The following is a 13,122-nucleotide window of genomic DNA, read 5'->3' as shown; positions in this document are numbered from 1 at the left end:
GGTATTTGGTATTTTGGTATTTGTATTATTATGTGTTGGTTGAACAATATTTCACCTTATGTCAATATAGTGTTCAATATATATATATATATATATTTATAACCTCATGCCTTCCAATTGATTCTGCAGTTGCATTGACATGCAAAGTAAGTGGCTTGTCCTCTAGATGGCATTGCTACCCAAGTAAAACATTATGGTGAATTAGTCTATGGCGCCCTCTGTGGTCAGTGTTTTGTATTGCACTCTGTGAAAGCAACATCAGCTAGTACCACACAACAGTTGTGCATTTATTTGAATATAGGGTAAATTAAATGTTTAAAATGACTGGGTGATGTCCCTGTGCACAATTATTAAGGAAATGTATTTGTTATTGTATGATTCTGTATGTTATTGATATTGTAGTTTGGGATGTGACTCTCTTGTGTGTGTTGGACCAATGACAGATGAGGGAGTGTTTGTAGAACTTATTGAACGATTACTTTATACCCGAGAGTCCATCTCTTGTACTAATTTGAGCATGTTTCTGAGTTCAGTTGAACTTTAGATGGTCCTTTGGTGTTGGCTGTCATTGCACAAGTTATCACATTCAACAGATTTCAGTTTGCCTTAAAAAAACAACATGAAAGATCTGACTTTGACCTAGCGATGTCTCACAAAAATACATCAGAGGTCTGACTTGTTGGTCTCACAGGACAGCTTTACCCTTCTCATATTTCTGTACAAGGCAATGATAGTAAAACTGTTTTTCATCAGTGGATTTTCTCTCTGACAACATATAGACAACACTGACCTCTGGTCGTTCTTCCAGACTTTCCTTTCGGTGCCCTATATACTGTGCAGACAGAACAGGAATTGCTCTGTTGAGATCAGTCGGACAAAAAGCAGTCATGGAGAGGAAAAGAAAGGTCAGATGACCGCTGTAATTATGTTGAAGGAGAGTGTGTGCTTGTGTTTGTGTGGTTAGTCAGCATGGAAGAGGTGCTCAGACAGATTCTTTGGGAACTGATGTGTGTCCAATGGACAGTTTTACCTCTCTAAACTGAAGGGAATGCACAACGTCTCCACTAGCCACAATGCAGGGTTTTGCTGCTGTCTGCATTTTAAACAAAACTGCTTTAATTTGTATTAATATTTGAATAACTTTTGATTTTTTTTTTTTTCAAAACCAAACATTTCTAAGAACTTGGTAGACAGCAAGATTTTTTTTTTTTAAGTTTTCTTTTCATTAATGTGAACAAACTTCACAAAAAACAAGCTATGTCATTGACCCATATACCAAGTCTGCTGTATAACATCATAACCTGGGCCCCAGAAACCCCCTGTGGGATCAACAGGCCTCTGGCTGGGGCCAGATGTGAATGGGAAATACTTTTTTTTAACCTTTGCTCTGCTATCTCCTTGAGACTGCATATGAGTTTATATGCGAGTAGATATTTTATTTTATTTTTTTATAACTAGAACTGGATTTAAAGAGTGAGAACTTTGGGAATAGCCTACCGGGTAGGCCTACTTAAAAGTGGATTCTTTGAGCCACTTAAGCCTTGTTCAGACTGGCTGCTAAAATCCAACTTTTTGTGCATCTGATTGGAATTTAGGAACTAGGAAGCTAGTGTGGAAAGTCAATAATTTAGTTCCAATTCCAATCAGATACAGAAATAATCGGAATTGGACTGACAATGTGAACATAGACTTACAGTAGTAGTAAGTTAACCTTTGAGATATTTATTAAATATTTTTATTTTTATTTTTTGCTTTAAACTGGCATTGGGGTGGCAGTGGTTCAGTGGATCATGTAGGTTGTCTACAAACCGGAAGGTTGGTCGTTCAATCCCCGGTTCCACCTGACCAAGTGTCGAGGTGTCCATGAGCAAGACACCTAACCCCAGCTGTTCCCGACAAGCTGGATGGCACCTTGCATGGCTGTCACCGTCGTCGGTGTATGAATGGGTGAATGTGAGGCAATATGTAAAGCGCTTTGGTGGCCATGGGTCTGCCCCCATGTCATCCAAGATATCCATGTCTTTCTTTCTTCAGTCGAAAAGAAATGAAGGTTTTTGATGTAAACATTCCAGCATTTTTCTCCATATAATGCACTTCAGTGGGAACCAAACGGTTCAAGGTCCAAAAAAACTGTTTTAGTGCAAGCTGCAAACTGTTCAAAGGGCTTTAAACGATTTCAAACGATGGTCTTATCAAGCAAAACGATCGCTCATTGAAAAAAAAAAGAAAAGTTTAAGTTTTATAAGCTCAAATGGTCTCCTTGCTCTGTTAGGGTTAGGGTTAAGGGTGTGATGCGTGTTTGTGACTCCTATTCAAACTCGTTCATCAAAATGAACAAATCTTTTCCCGAGTCAACTTTGTGCGTTGAATGAACCAAATTACATGAAAAAAGATTTGTTCATTTTGATGAACGAGTTCGAACAGGAGAGTCACGAACGCGCATCACAGAACAGAGCAAGGCGACCATTTGAGCTTATAAAACGTAAACTTTGTTATTTATTTATTTTTTTTTTTAAATGAGCGATCTTTTCACTTGATAAGGCCCTTATTAATTGTCTGAAATCGTTTAAAGCCCTTTGAACAGTTTGCACTAAATCGTTTGGTTCCTACTGAAGTCCATTATATGGAGAAAAATGCTGGAATGTTTTCATCAAAAAACTTAATTTCTTTTCGACTGAAGAAAGAATGACATGGACATCTTGGATGCATGGGGGAACTACTCCTGTAATATGGTCCATTAACTATTTCTTTCTTTACATTTTCAACTGTGGTTGGGCATTTTACACCACCACTCACCACTTTTTTAAAGAAATTAATAGCCTTCTTTTATTCAGAGAATGTCATTAAATTGATCAGAAGTGACAGTAAATGCATGTGTTACAAAAGATTTATCTAAAATAATTGCTATTCTTTTGAACTTTCTATTCATCAAAGAATCCTGAAAATAAGTATCACAGTTTCCACAAAAATATTAAGCAATACAACTGTTTCCAAATTTATAATAATAAGAAATTTTCCCTGATCACCAAATCAGAATTAGAATGATTTCTGAGGGATCATTTGACACTAAATACTGGATGGCTGCTGGAAATTCAGCTTTGCCATCACAGGAATAAATTGAAATTTTATACATTAAAATAGAAAATAATTATTTAAAATTGTAATAATAATTCAAAATATTAGTTTTTAACAGTATTTTTACATCAATAAATGGAGCCTTGAGGAGCATAAGAAACCATTTCGTCAGTCATGTGGTCTCATCCTGCATGAGGAAATGGTTCTTTCAAAAAACATCCAATACAAACCAGAACTTATTCTTAATTTAGTCAATGGCCTTGCTATGTAACTAAAAATGAATGGATCTTTTCTTATTTTATTGGAAAATCTTCACTGAGGCTTCATACAACATTCAGCAGTCATTTTGCCTTAAAGCAAAAAAAAAAAAATAAAAATAAAAATGATATTGGCATCAAATCAACCTCGAAACTCTGCAATAAAGACAAAGCAATTAATCAAGCTAAATAAAATAAAATCTGTTTGCTTTGTGTTGCTTTTTAAAGAAAAAAAAAAATTACTGTAACTTGAGAGTTTGTAGTTGGATCTTGATGTGTTGCAATGATATGAATAAGAAGCAGACTAGACGAGGTCTGATGACTGCAATAATAATCCATGCTCAGCTCTTTATTTTTTAAAAAAGGAATGAAAGATGAGAACAGGGATCCATTAATAATGAATGTGCCATTAGGTTCTGTTGATTGGCCACTGGGAGCACGGCTCTGTTGCTCTCCAGTGCTGTTGTAATCCCCTGCTCTCATTAATCATTGTCCTGAAAGAGGGGTGGGGGAGATGAGAGAAACTACTTGGTAAAGTGGGTGAGAGGGAACACTTTTTTGCATTCCTCCTCTTTCTTAAAGCGTGTATGTTTATGCAAGCTCCCCTCATTCCATTCCACCAACCTCACCATTCCATATCCCTATACACATTAGGTTCATTTTCACTCCTAATTAGCAGGACCTCATGCATGTCTATGAATTCTTTACCTTCCTGATTGGTTTGTCGCGGACATGCCGGCATCTGCACCTCTTGTGGAGCACAAGGCTAATTGAGCTAATCACTCAAGTTAATGAGAGCATTTTTAAAGGTTGGAGGGCATAAGTAAATGAGATGAAGAAAGTGAAATGAGAAAGAGATATAATTAGAATCACAGATGAGTTTATTTGACTTTCAGCCATATGAAGCTGAAATTAGTTTTTAATACATTAAAAAGCTACGCCGCTTACGAGGAACTTTCTCAGAAACTTATCTAACATTCTGGCATGGTTCTCTGAACAAAATATTCTTTCTGTAATGTTTATAGAACATTTGTTCAAAGTTTTTTTTTTAATATTATTATTTAAATGACTACTTATTGTTTCAGAATGTTCAGATGAAATACAAAAAAATTGCATTTGCAAAATTAAATAATGGAACATTTTCTTAATGTTTTCTATAGCGTTCGCCTAACCAGAAAAACATTTTGCAACATGGATGTTTTAAATGTTCAGAGAGCAGTCAGAAATAACGTTTTCAACACTTCGCGCAAGCAAAAAAACATTATAATTTATTTTGTTTGCTGATAGTGAGACATTAAAGTACAAATTATACAGATATAAAACTGTAAAAAAAAATATATGATCAATAAGTAGACATATGTTTTCACATTGCTTTAACATTGCTAAAATCATGTTTAACTTTTTTTTATAATAAGTTATACAAGTTTAAAAAAAATTTAAGTCAGTTTTATTTAATTCAAGTTGAAATGACAAACATCCAAGTTGATTGTACTTAAAAATGTAAAGCAGCAGCTTTTATTTTTTAGTGTAACATTTAAAAATAATAATATAAAGCTAACTTCATTACATGTTTATATTGCCTCATGGGCTAAATATTTTTTCTCTGCCAACCTCTTAAATTAGCGTTCATTTTATTTCATTGTTTTGTTCCGAAAAGAATTTCCTCAGTCTCTTGATTACAAATTTACACCACTCTCAATGCTTATTTTCTTTGCCAATATGGAGCCGAGTTATTATCCTTGGTCAGCCGCCAAGACCTCATTGCCTGCCAGTCAAAACAGTTTTCACATGCTCATGGGAAGCCATACAATAACATCTTATCATTAGAAACGAGCACATAGGCAAGTATTTAGGCCACTTGGCTCCCCGATGTAAAATAAACATAGGGGCGTCTCTGTAAACCTACGAGCTGATTGAGTCTCAAGTCCTTAGCAACACCAGTGGGAATGTACACAGTGATACTATCCACAAGGTGCTCTCTGTGCCGTGTATATCTTATTCTGTATCTGTGCTAAACATCTTTAAGAAGTTATTTAGAAGTTAGTCTTCATCACCTGAGGATACAGATCTCAGCTCTGTTCAAATATCAGGCTGGGCTTGTATTTGGCAATAAGTGCAAAAGCAGCAGAGTTTACAATGCCTATACAGACACAATCCCAAGAGACTGTCCCTGCTGTGTTTACATTGAAGATATCTCCTGGAACTGGCAGAAAATAGAATATTGTGTTCGATTTTCCCACCATAGTCCGTAATGAATATATGAACTAAACACCTCTTCCTTATCTCAGATTTGTCTGCCTCCCTGCCAACAATAATGGCATGTTTGCACATTTCCTCTTCTTTGTGACAAGAGGACACATTTAGGTCATCTAGATTTTTGCTTCTTAGAAATTAATTTTATGTTTGTTCAGCTATTTTTTTGTCTTTTCACTTAAAACCTCTTTGTGTGTGTGTGTGTGTATGGGTGTCTGGTTGGGGCATTATTTAACTTTTTTTTTTTCATGGTACAGATGGTGTATTTACTATATATATGTATTAAAATGCAACACTTCATCGAGCAAATCTGTGAGGCCAAATCTTTTCCCAGTAAGAGATTTGAAAACAGATTTTTGCGTAGTATAGGAGCACCATAACACTATTAAATGATTCAAAACCAGCAGTTAATTGGTTGTGTTTTTAAACTTTTCCTTTCTCTGTCCTTTCCTGTCCTGTGCTGATGCAGGCTTTGCCCCCAGCGAGAATCAAGCTAGAAACCACAATTCGCTGGACGGGTGACAAGGGTGTGAGGCTAGAGAATATGCAGGCCGGCCTGACGTCTTGTATCCCATTTAATCTGAGGTGAAGGGGGGTGTCTTATCACAGCTTTTAGCTTGCTTTGTTGCAAATACTCTATTCTATTTTTTGTTTTACCCCAGACCAAGGTGAATGTGACCCAAAAACTTGATTCTAAAAACAAAAAAAACAAAAACAACAACAACAAAAAAAAAAACAGCATTGTTGACTCATAGTGAATAAGTTAGTGTTTTTAATCTGTCACTTTGAAGAAATTCTGTGAGCAGTTTATATGTATACCGTAGTGAGGAGGTCACTGCAATGGTCTAAATGACAGAAAATAACATTGCATGTATGGGAAGTAGCAATGAGAACTGCTTGCTGCAATAAAATATTCAGAAGGTACCTTTAGTGCTGGCACAGATTTAAGTGCTGTTCACTGGTCTATTTCCATTTAACTTTTTAAATGGCTTATTTCTTGCTGTCAGGTCACCATTTGTTCCCTTAGCTTATAGTCAGAGGCATCAGGGTACTATAGACCATTTTGCAAGATCTAAACAACACTGGTCCAGAAGCACTTCCTGTTTCAGTTTTTTTAACACTACATAAAAGCTGGGATAAAATTCAACCAACAGAACATGTAAAACTGAATCAAAAAGTTAAACAAACATCTTTAAGATGTTTTCTTTACATGTGAAATAAAGAAAACAGTTACAAACTGTTTCTAGACCAGTGTTGTTTACATCTTGCAAAATGGTCTATAGCCCCCTCGGCCCACTCTGTAATTTGTCCTGGGTGACAGTTGCTTGTAAACGATGTTTGAAACACTTAAAGGGATACTCCACCCAAAAAATAAAAAAGAAATAAAGTCATCATTTACTCACCCTCACGCTGTTGCAAACCTGAAACTCATGAGTTTCTTTCTTCTTTTGAACACAAAGGAAGATATTTTGAAGAACGATTGGAACCAAACAGTTGTTTAGCACCATTGACTTCCATAGTAGAAAAAAAGTAGTCCATAGTCGTTCTTCAAATTATCTTCCTTTGTGCAGCAGCAGAAGAAAGAAACTCGTACAGGTTTGCAACAACTTGAGAATGATGACAGAATTTTCATTTTTTGGTGGAGTATCCCTTTAAACCCCACCAGGGGCCTGTACCATGATGGTAGTTCAAACTCAGGGTTGCAGAATTGGTTTCCAGTTGACAAAACCAAACCAATCCAACCAAGCTTTGTTGGTACCATGATGCTGAGCATCATCTCTCTATCAACTCAGGCTTTGATTGTGAGTTTAGGAGTTGTGGTGTGACATCAGTAGCGAACAGCCAATCACTTGCTGAGAAAGAGTGACACTCATTCAAAACTCTGGTGAGAGATGTATCGCAATTCACTTAATAAATAAAATATTAAGAATTTAAACAAATTAATACAACAAGAATAAAATAGCTGTCTACATGAAAGAGGACAATAAAAGAAAAAGTATCGTTACTATCAGTGCAAGTAAGTTGTGAAGTTAGTTTATTGATAAAGGTATAGAGAGAATTGAACATTTAAGCTCACATGTAGCTTCATTTCTTGGTTCTAAAGCATATTTATATTAGCCTTCCTTTATATACGTATTAATTTAAAATCTGCGTAATAATAATTGATGAACTGAAATTGTACATGTGAGATCGTTTAAGGATATAATAATTACAGAAATCCTTTCTAAATCATACAAATTTATTCACTAAAAGCCAAGATTTTGTCTTTTAAAATCATTTGCTGAGTGACCTTTAATTTGGAGGTGGAGTGACTTTATCACGTTTATCATACATGTGTTACTTTGCTCACAGCTGATTGGTCCAAGTTTGGTTTGCAACCTTTTACCTGGAACAAACCTGCCCCGGACCAGGTTAGCTGTGGAGTGTAGTTATTAGCCAAACCACTTTTATGGTGCCTAAAACCCAGGGTTGGCGCAAACTAAACTGAAACATAGCTGGCTAGCCACCTAAACCAGCTTCGTTGTATAGGCCGCCTGACTGCTGAAGAATTACATAGAAAGCATAGGCAAATACACAGCGAAGTAATGGGTCTAGACATTTGCACAATATTAAACTCCCAAAGAGATGCATTAAATACATTAATCTCTAACAAAATGATAATCCACAGTACAATTTGTATCTTTAACTTCCACAATGACATTTTTGCTTCAGTGCTAGCCTTTTTTGTCTTTAATTCCACAAAAAAGCAGAATTTAGCAATGTTGTCTATAAACACTGAAATTTGAATCCTTAGTTGGATCTGATACCCAACAATACTTTTACAATATGTAATAGTGAAGTGCTCACAAATGTTCACAGATGTTGTCAGAATGCGGTACTGTCCAGATGTGGGACTCAGTATGACACAACGGCAGCCTAACAAAGTATTTCAAGTAGACACAGTTTTAACCCTTATGCTGCATTAGGGACATTTTTGGTCTTTTGCAGTTTAATTTCTTTGATTTCTTTGCAGTTTTAATTTTTTTGGCTGTTTTAATGCAAATGGTATGAAATTTGGCAAAATTGTGACTTTTTGGATACATGTAAAAAATGTGATCCCATTTTGCAAAATACTGTGTAGATCAAATAGTAACACTCAGCACCATAAAGACCAAATATGGCCCATTGAAACCCATTAAAACGTTGTTTAAACCTGAGGCTGTCAGTAATACATGAAGCATGATTTTTGCACAAACATCCTTTCATTTTGAAGCAAAAGCATTATATTTGCATTATATAGTGTATTCCACCAGATGATGTCACTACATATTTATTCCCTATGGGTGGAAATGCACCTTATTTTAGGCAATAGGCAATGTTTAATAGGTGGCCATTTTTGGTCTCTAACGCGCTAAGTGGGATTTTTTGCAAAGTGGGACTGTGATAATCCAAATCTAAAGTTTTCTCTTTGCATTTAGTTTATTGAAAATAATTGAATTTTTGTGTTTTTTCCTCTTATACAAATCGATGGTTTCGCAAACAAAACTGGTAATTAAAGGGTTAAAATCCTGAAATTGAATACATTTTTGGTAGTTATGATGAGGACTGATGCTGGTTAAAAGATTTAACTTGGTAAAAGTGGAAAATAATAATAATATATAATATTTTAGGCAATGTTTAATATGTGGCCATTTTTGGTCCTTAATGCACTCAACGGTGTTAAAAATCTAATGCAGCACAAGGGTTAACTATTTGATTTAAATTCTTTTATTTTTTAACAGAACATTTGTTTTGGACTTGACCAGCAATTACTGTCATGGTTTCTCAGTAGTGGTTCTTGATAGACTGTTTTGATAGAGAAATGCATGAACTGTAAATAATGTTTTGGAAAATAATGTAATGGTTCTACGTGTGTGTGTGTGTGTGTGTGTGTTTGTTTTATATGTATATTTTTATGGATTTTGGATTTTGTCCTGAGGGGGGCGCCAATAAACTATCAACACGCTGTCAGAAATTAAGACTATTTGTGTAAAATTAATAACTTTTATTTGATAGATAATGTGTGTCTAATTTTGAAGATAGCATGATGGATCAAATGATCACCTTTTCATGTTCAACCCAACCCCCCATCCTATAAGATTAAGTCATCTTCATATATATAGCGCTTTTAACAATGTAGGTTGTTCCAATGTGGCTTTACAATGATAATAGGTAATTATCACATGCATTTCTCTAAATGCATATGTTAAAATTTCTGCTTTGCTTGGGAGACCAAAAGTTAAACCTGTGCAGAGATCACACAAGGAAGCACTCAGCCTCATTTCCATTTCTCAGAACTATTACTCAGCATGGAGGAGTTCCAAAACACAACAAAACTTTCAGTGGATGAACATTTCTGCTGCTTTGTAATGAATCCCTTTGCACATTGATTGTCAAAGTGAACATGAGTTGCACGCACCAGGGTCAGGAAATGATCTAGGCCACTGGAAGTTCAGTACTTGCCTCTGTGACCTAGAGCTGTCAGATATCTGTATTCACTGCCTCAGTGTGCATGCTAAGTGATCTTTCATGGGGGAGAAACTCTGAATGTAATCAGAGCATTTATTGTTTGCACATTGTGTTTTTTTTTTTTCTTTGTTTCGAATACAGAAATTCTGCTTCTGAAAATCAATCCATAGGATCATATTGCTTCTTAATGACAGATTTGTGACACACAGTAAGGGAAGTCATTCAACACACTGTTTATCTCTTGTCACAACTTCATGCTTACAGTGAGCTAACCAAGCTGCATATCTTTCAGCAGAGGTTGCCTACTAGTGATTACCTATAAGATTTCTTATCTGTTAACCCTGTGGTCACACCCCACCCCTCAGGGCCTTACCTGCGATCTCTCAGTTGTCTGGTTCGTCTGGTCTCCTCTCACTCATATGACCGATATAAGTTCAACGACCTTTACCCTATACAAAATGTGTCTGTACGTTAGCAGTAGTTACTGTGATCATGAACGACCTATGTAAAGAAATACTAGTTTTAAGTATTTTACTCTTTTTTTAACTGATTATAAGATGAAAACACATTTGTGTTTGGTTATTACAAGAATTCAATGAGGAAATGTTTGTAGAATATAGAAAACTTCCTTCAAGAATTCCTCAACATACTCGACTAGCTCTGACTATCAAATAGTCATCGTTTAAACATCTCCCTCCCGTGCAGCCCTCATAGACTTTCATATCTTTATCTGCTGTCATATCAAAGCAGAGTCACATTCTTTGTAATCTCTGTGATGTTTAAATGTGCAAAGTTACAGTGATGCGCAAAAAGTTGGACACTCTTAGAACTGTTCTTGTCAAATTTAACCCTTGTGAACCAACTAGGGCATAATATTATGTAGTTAGTTATAACTAATGTAGACTTGGTGACTGTACTGATGCCACGATATAACAAAACACAAGTCCGAAAGTATTTAAAACAGATAAGTCATGTTGATTGATCAAGATAAAATGATGCAATACATGTCACAATATACTGCACCCTTTGGAATTTATATGTTTTTGTTTTGACTGCATTTATAGACAGTTCATGGAGAATATTTATTTATTTATTAAAATTATGATCAATAAATCATGACAACATATGTTTTTACTGTTACTTTAACCCTTTGATGCGCAAGCTATGGATACCCCTTCTAATGCGCAACATGGGTCTAAAAAGACCCGTATTCATTTCCTATGGTATTTCAGTGATGGCTGAGTGTTTTCTTTGCTAATCTTTAAAATATATGTATTTTATCATTTGTTATTCCAGGTTTTCATTAAATATCTTGTTTTTGATTTCCACAAATCATTGGGTTTATGTTTCCTTTCTTACTTTATAAACAAACACAGTTTTTGTATTTCTACATCAATTTTACATACATGGGTCTAAAATGACCTGTATTCATTTGCTATGTTATTTAATGCATGGCTGGACTTTTCTTTTCTTTTTATCTTTTGAGATCAATTTATTTAAGCATTTAATATTCCATTATCTATAAATTTCATGATTTATAAATATTAAAAAAATATGTTTTTCAATTACCAAAAATATTTTTTTTTCATTTTTTTCCTAGGTTTTGTGTTACTATATCAAATGTACTTATCAAGCATAATAAAACAAAAGAATAAAGACAACATTTTGTTAAATTAATCATCTTAGAAGTAATTTAGACAACACATTTAACACTTGAAATGTTTATTTGCCACTTTGTCTCGCATAGCATTCACATATCACAGATAACTGATAACTGATAACACTGAAATTGAACTGTGTAGTGTAACTGTATTGAATTGTGGTGAATGTGATCAAAGAAAAGAAAAGAAAACAGAAAAAATAAAATCGCACTGGTACAGCGGCATCTCAAATTGCCATCTTAGTGCTTACATGCCTCACAAATGACAACTACATGTTTGTGCTCCTTGCACACAGGCCTGGTGCTCTGGGAACACCAGCTGCTGACTTTTCTGTCTTTAGCAAAGCTGGGCATCATTTCAATCATAGAATGAGTTCAGTATAAGAATCATTTCAGCATATGAATGATTATGAACTGTTAGGCCTACTAAATGTAAATAAGCTTTAAAAAACAATTTTTTTTAGTGTATAGTTAACATTAGCTAGCTAGAATATGTCAAAAGCTAGCTAGCTAATAGTATTGGACATGTTTCTCCTTCTCACAAGTAATTTCTCAATAGGTTTACAAGGTCAAGGTAACCATAGCCTAATATTGAGATATTATGTTGTAATCTTTTACAATATATAAAAAAAGTCTGTGGTTAAAATAAAATAAGATTAATAATAATTTTTGACCCATGTATGTAAAATTGATGTAGAAATAAAAAAAAAACCCTAACAAAACGATTTGTGGAAATTAAAAACAAAATATTTAATGAATACCTGCAAGAAATGATTAAAAAACATATTTTAAATTAAAGATTGAGCAAAGAAACACTCAGACATCACTGAAATACCATAGGAAATGAACACGGGTCTTTTTAGACCCATGTATGTAAAATTGATGTAGAAATACAAAAACTGTGTTTGTTTATAAAGTAAGAAAGGAAACATAAACCCAATGATTTGTGGAAATCAAAAACAAGATATTTAATGAATAACTGGAATAACAAATGATAAAATACATATATTTTAAAGATTCAGCAAAGAAAACACTCAGCCATCACTGAAATACCATAGGAAATGAATACGGGTCTTTTTAGACCCATGTTGCGCATTAGAGGGGTTGCTATACAAAAACTATTTTTATTCAAAAAGTAAGAAAGGAAAAATAAAAATAAGGATTTGTGATGATCAAAAACAAGTTAATTGAGGAATACCTGGAATACTGAATGATGAAATTAATTTCTTGCAAAGATATAGAAAATGAAAACTGAGTCGGGTCTATTTAGACCCATGTTGTGCATCAAAGGGTTAAGTTATACAAGATTCAGTTTTTTTAAGTAAACTTAATGTAATTTAAATTGAAATGAGGCAGGTGGATTTTATTTTACAGTGTACAAATAGCTTG

Source organism: Pimephales promelas, chromosome 6 (assembly GCF_988280905.1).
Source record: "Pimephales promelas chromosome 6, fPimPro1.hap1.1, whole genome shotgun sequence".
Taxonomy (NCBI): domain Eukaryota; kingdom Metazoa; phylum Chordata; class Actinopteri; order Cypriniformes; family Leuciscidae; genus Pimephales; species Pimephales promelas.
The sequence above is the reverse complement of the archived record's forward strand: the minus strand, read 5'-3'. Positions refer to the sequence as shown.